The sequence below is a fragment of the Anomaloglossus baeobatrachus genome, chromosome 2 (assembly GCF_048569485.1).
Source record: "Anomaloglossus baeobatrachus isolate aAnoBae1 chromosome 2, aAnoBae1.hap1, whole genome shotgun sequence".
Taxonomy (NCBI): Eukaryota; Metazoa; Chordata; class Amphibia; order Anura; family Aromobatidae; genus Anomaloglossus; species Anomaloglossus baeobatrachus.
In genome coordinates this window covers 447678117-447684116 of record NC_134354.1, presented here as the reverse complement: position 1 = coordinate 447684116, position 6000 = coordinate 447678117, and the positions used below count along the sequence as shown (strand labels likewise).

The 6000-nt window shown below is 50.2% G+C and overlaps 1 protein-coding gene across 3 annotated transcripts in view; it reads left to right on the top strand.

The window, feature by feature from the left end:
• The first annotated feature begins 3841 nt into the window (after positions 1–3841).
• Positions 3842–6000, top strand: part of SCML2 (Scm polycomb group protein like 2) — a 175515-nt gene continuing 173356 nt past the window's right edge. For 2 of the 3 annotated variants that reach the window (XM_075336294.1, XM_075336293.1), the window contains exon 1: positions 3843–4102. The gene's annotated coding sequence lies outside the window, so the exon portion shown is untranslated. Of the gene's footprint in view, positions 4103–6000 lie in introns of all 3 variants that reach the window. The other variant, XM_075336295.1, reaches the window with a different exon arrangement.

Sequence of the window (6000 nt, the reverse complement as noted above, 5' to 3'; positions counted from 1 at the left end):
CGACGCCTTCTGAAGCTCTTGTTGGTGTCGTGCGTGGGTGGAATGCTCCAATCTGAACCTGAACACTTCATTTCTGAACCTGTGGTGCATTACCAGACTCCCATCCGACACCTTCTGAAGGCACAGGTCCTCCTTAAGTGCTCCTAGGTGTGCGAGCACACTGTGTTCCTTCTCTTAAAGGGCCAGGACGTCACTCTGAGGAAGTGCCTCTCAGACTATCGCTGAGAGGCACTGGGTACTTAAGGCACTCTCCTACAAGGGGAGGGGCCTGATCAATGCCCTAGTTTAGTTAGAGTTCCTGTGCCCTAGCAAGCTAGTTGTCTGTCATGTCCTGTCTGTACCTGGCCCCAGCCCGTCCTGCCCTGTTGGCATCTAATTCCAGTCCTGTCCTGCCTTTTACTGGTCTTAACCCGTCCTGCCCCATTGGCACTTGGTTACAGTCCTGTAACTGGACCCAGGTCGTCCTGCCCTGTTGGCACCTGGTTTCAGTTCGTCCTGCCCTGTCTGTACCTGGTTCCAGCCCATCTTGTCCTGCCTGTACCTCGTCCTAGCTCGTCCTGCCCTGTTGGCACCTGGTTAAAGTCCGTTCTGTCTGGTTCCAGCCCATCCTGCCCTGTTGGCACCTAGTTCCTGTCCGTCCTATCCTGCCCTGTTGGTACCTGGCTCCAGTCCTGTCCTGATCGCACCTGGATCCTGTCTACCCTGCCTGTACCTGGCTCCCAGTCAGTCCTGCCCTGTTGGCACCTGGTTCCAGTCCTGTCCTGCCTGAACCTGGCTTCAGTTCATCCTGTTGGTAGCTGCTTCCTGTCCGACCAGCACTGTTGGTACTAGTGACTGTGTGCGTAGTGGCCGTGCTATCCGCCTCAGCCACTCTGGTGATCCCAGCCATCCTAGTGATTCTGCCTGTCTATCCTGCCTTAGCTATCCTGGTGGTCCCTGTCTACACTAAACACTCATCCTGTCTGCACCTGTGTCCGTGCCTGGAGGTCAGCTGCCACAATCCTGGTCTCTGCCCTGGGAGTAGTACCTGGCGTCTACTTTGCGGCGGGCACTTAGTCAAGCACCTCCCACTAAAGGGTAATCCCGGGATTCCCCTGTGGCCCAGTGGGTACACTTCAGCTTGTCGCTTTCCCATCTCTGGCACTGAGCGTTACACACAGGCAGGGTCACAGGAGAGGTTCTGGGTCACAGGGCAGGTTCCAGGTCACAGGATGGGTTCATTTTCATAGGACGGGTTCAGTTTATCAGGACAAGTACTGGGTCACAGGACAGGTTCAGATATACAGGACAGGTTCAGGTACAAGGTCGCAGGACGAGTTCAGGAACAGAGTCCTGACAACATACTAACTGGTAAAGAACTGACTAGGTATGAAAGTTACTCAGGCACCTCCCTACAGGGGTGGATGCCTAAAATACCTAGTGCCTCCCAGCCATAGGTTGGAAGGCGCACACTGCCCCTTTAATAAGTGGAGAGCGAAAGGGCCCTAAGCGTGTTGCCAGGTGAGCTGCGTCATGTGTGCTGGTGCGTCATGTGTGCCCCTATTTATACACCCTGTTTTCCAGGCCCAAAAGGAATTCATTTAGAAGTAATGGGGAATGAATATTCTCTATGAGTTGCCATGATCTGTATTTGGGGAAAAATCATTTAGAGTCAGTCAACCAGGAATAATGTTTTACCATTCACCTTCTTCATGGCCATGATACCTTTCACTTCAAAGATGTCTTCTGAACCAACAGGCGTAGGCATGGAACAAGGGTCCTTCACGAAGTGACTCAAGATGACTGGTTTAAGAAGAGATATGCGAAAGGAGGTGGGCAAACGTAATGAGGCTAGAAGCTTCAACTTGTAGGACACAGCATTGATTTACTTGATGACTTCAAAAGGGACCAATAAAGCGAGGACGCAACTTATAAGATGGAACCTTGAGACACATGTATCTTGAGAAGAACTACACTGTCATGCGGTGTTCTGCTTTGCATTTGTTGGGTGTCATGGCTGCGTTAGACTTTGTTTACACAGAGTCTGACAAACAACCTGAGGTCTTCTAGCTGTTGAGCCTGAGTTGGGCGTCCACTGTTTTAGGTTTACTGCTCTTCATTCCAGCAGGAGTTAATTCCTGCTGGCTTGTGCACTGCTGCTAGGCGCTCAGGTTGCTAATGACTATTCACAGCCACCTTCACTCTTTATAAGGTACTGGATCTGGTTTCTCGTCGCCGAATATAGCTCAGTTTTGCTTCAGCGATACCAGTCCTTTCGTGGTGATCCAGAGCCTGGTGATCTGTTGTGTGCTTTCTTCTGTGGTGTGGAAATATTCCTATTGTTAGTTTATTTCCTTCCTTTGTTTATTTCTTCCTGGGCAATCATTGTCTTTTGCCTGTGACTGATTGCAGTATGAGTTTATGTTTTTATCTCTGTCTGTGATATTAGTGGGGTTTGCTACTCTGGTTCGGCCCTCTCTTTGGGTGGGGGAGAGGAAGTGTTAGATCTGGGTTCGGACATGAGTTAGGGTTATGCTTGCGGTCCAGACCTCACTACCATTAAGGCGATATCTGGGATGAAGGATAGCGCAGGGTCCCTAGTCTGAGGGCCAGCTTAGAGGTCCATCATTCAGCTACCCTGACACTCCCATGACATACACCTCATCTCCTGGATGAAAACATGGTGGATTCATGCATCTCTTGTCAGCATGCCTTCCATCCACTCCGACGACTTCTTAAGAGTGGCTGTAACGTCTGTACCAGCATACCCGCACTGCCCTGTCCCTCCTCAAAGGTGAGGACGCTGACACTCTCACATTCCTGGCCACCCAGCGGTGCCTGCCCTGTCCCCAGCCGCTGAGTCCTGAGGTCTGTGTATGCCACACAGGTCTCCTGGGAGTGTCCTTAGGGCACACAGACACACCCCTTTCTTAAAAGGCCGGTATGCCCTAATCCGGAAGTACCATTCGGCCTATAGCCAAGAGGCATCCGATATTTAAAGGGAACCCGTCACCAGATTTTGACCTTCTAAACTAAAACTATCACCTTAAGCAGCACCTGTGCTGCATTCTATAAAGATGCTTGTTGCCCCCTGTAGACCCTACAAATACTTTTATAAAATCTCCCACCATGTAAATTGTCTGGTCCAATGGGCGTCCTGATCTGCGTCTCCTGTCCCTCCTTTCGCCGTCCTTCTGTGCCGATTGACGTGGATGACGTCTTGGGCGCCATCCACGTAGGCGGGCAAAATCTCGCACCTGCACAGACACATTCCCGACTCACTTCGCTCTGCCATATTATGGGCAGAGCTGAAAATACAGGTGCGCCTGCGTGAATCGATGAGTTCTCTGTGCAGGCAACAAACTAAAATCTGCTAAAGGCCATACCAGAAGTCTTTCACCAGTAACCGGTAACGTCACAACTGGTCGTAAAGTCCCCTATCATGCCCCAGGTCCACCCATTTTGGCATAGCTGGGAGAAACGGGCAGGAAAACGCCAAATGTTGCTACACTTTTGCTTATCTCCGAGTTTCGCCAAAATGTTGCGACTTCTTAAACCAAGTTACACATTAAATTATAGAAAACTTAAGATGCCGGCGGTGGAGCCCCACAAAACATGACAGCAAAACTGCTTCTATAAACAGACCACCAGCATTTTCCTGAAGCTGCTTTGCCTTGAAAAACTTGGCAGCTCCACAGGCAGAACAAAGGTGTTGTGTGAACATCCCCTAAAGATGGCTAAGGGAATGGGAGTAGTTGATTGGCCTTTAGAGGGCTTTGTGGCATTACAGGGGCACAGGCATGTGAGACTGCAAATGTTGGCATGTAGTCTCACATCTACATGGCAGGAGGAATCGTCTCATTGAGAGCAGTGTCTGCAGCCGAGACCCCCGAGCGCCCCCTCCTCTCCTCTCATGAACCACAGGCGGGGGCGCGCTTAGTGACAACATGGCGGCGCCGTGAGGTGTTAGCGACACGGGGAAGCTACACACTAGGCGACGGAATATATACGGATGGGCGTGTGGATGGAGACGGAACCGGTGAGCGTGAGAGAAGGCGGCAGCTGAAAGCTCATCAATGGTCTCGGCGGCTGGGCGGGCAGCAGCAGCGTGGTGTGTACTGAGGTGAGCGCTCACTGCACGGTGTCCCACAGCGGCCTCCAGTGCCCGGCCGGACACACCGTGCAGCACCGGGGCACGGCGGGGGGACAGCTACCATTGTGCTGAACGTGAGGTGTAATGCGCGCACCACAACGGCCGCCAGTGTTTATAGTGGGCCACGTGACTGTCCTATACACAAACAAGGGGGAACCCCCGATACCCAGCGTCCCTGACAATGGGAGTCGGATATGACCTGCCTCTTCATGGGGCACTGCACTGAGCCGGTCATGGTGTGTGCCCAGATACGGCCCTCACTTGCCCAGGGACATGTGTGACCTAGTAGTGTCACTTTTGTCTTTCTGTCATGGAGGATCAGTGACAGACAACATTTAGTGCAGGAAGACTTCTCTAGGGAGCTCCACTATTAAAAGACAAAAGGGCGGCGTGTCACCAGCGTTACAGCCATAGAGGTTTCGCCACATTACGTTTCATGCTGTAAACATCAGCTTGGACGTTTCCGGTCTTTTTTAGTGATGCATTTTTCAATTCGCTGTGGTCCCCATTTTGGTGTATGAAGTCGTTGAGATAAATGGGCGGGAAAAGTTAGTAACTATAAGGCCTGGTTCACACAAGTGAATTTCGCGTTCCATATACACAGAGTGCCTGGCCCGACCGCCGGCCTCCCGACCCGAACGTACAGTCTCCTATGTGTGTCTATTAGACTATACGTTCTGGTGTCTGGCTTGTCGCTGTCAGTCCGGCCGTCGCTGTCAGTCCGGCCGTCGCTGTCAGTCCGGCCGTCGCTGTCCATATATGGACCGTGAAGTACACTTGTGGTCCTGGCCTAAGTGTTACTTAAGATCAATGGGCCTTTTCCAGCCCACATTGTTCAGGCCGAGGGTGTCATAGATTTGTCATTTTAGGCTGGTGACATTTTTTTTCAAGTTAATTATTGGGTAAGCTTCCCGAGTTTTCTAGTAATACTCTAGAAACATGCATTTCTTCATTACTTTCTATAAACGCTTTATTTTCCTCATGGTCAGCTGCTTGCTTTCTAGTTCTGTTTTATCCTGTAGAAACATCTGCTGTTTTTCCCTTCGCATGGAGGCTGAGGCATCACAGCGACTTTGGCCATGACAGACAAAGATCGCTATGTGTAGCTGCAACATGGCAGCACAAGTGAATGTGGTCATGTTCTAAGCCTTGTAGTGACAACCAAGTGGTAATAACAAGGGTCCGGATTAGTTTTTGGTGTTTTTTTTTTTTTTTATGCTGCGTATTTTCGCTGTATTAAAAACGCAGCATCTTACTGTTCCAGCAAAGTGATGGGATTTATAAAAAAATATCATGATCATTTTTTCTTAATTAGCATAAAGCAACCTGCAGTTCGTTTATCCAATTCGCAGCATGTCAATTTCTTCTGCGGGTACACTGAATTGTACTTGAATTTAGTGGAAAATCCCTAGATTAAAAAAGCACACATGCATCTATGAGTATATCAAAATGTTTGGTCAAACACAAATACAGTGGAACCTCTGTTTACGAGTAACCCGGTGTGCGAGTATTTCGCTATACGAGCAAAGCTTGCAGTAAATTTGTAACTCAGTTTACGAGCAAGCTTTGCTGTACGAGCAAATACTCACCGAACACACACCCGGTTCCGTACTTTAACCGCGCTCTAACCCGCTCTTACAGTCCGCACAAACACACACACACACACACATATATTATGCTCACCTTACCTTCCGTTCCATCGCCGGCCTCCCGGTTCTTGTAGTTCGCCTGTACAGTATGTGTATTGGGTAACCATCGCAACGATGGAGGAACTTCCACGGTCAGCCTCCTCTCAAAGGCAGCGCACTGGGCAATCAGAGGCAAGCTGCTCATGCCTTTGACGTCAGCGCTCTGGCAGCGGAAGCTCC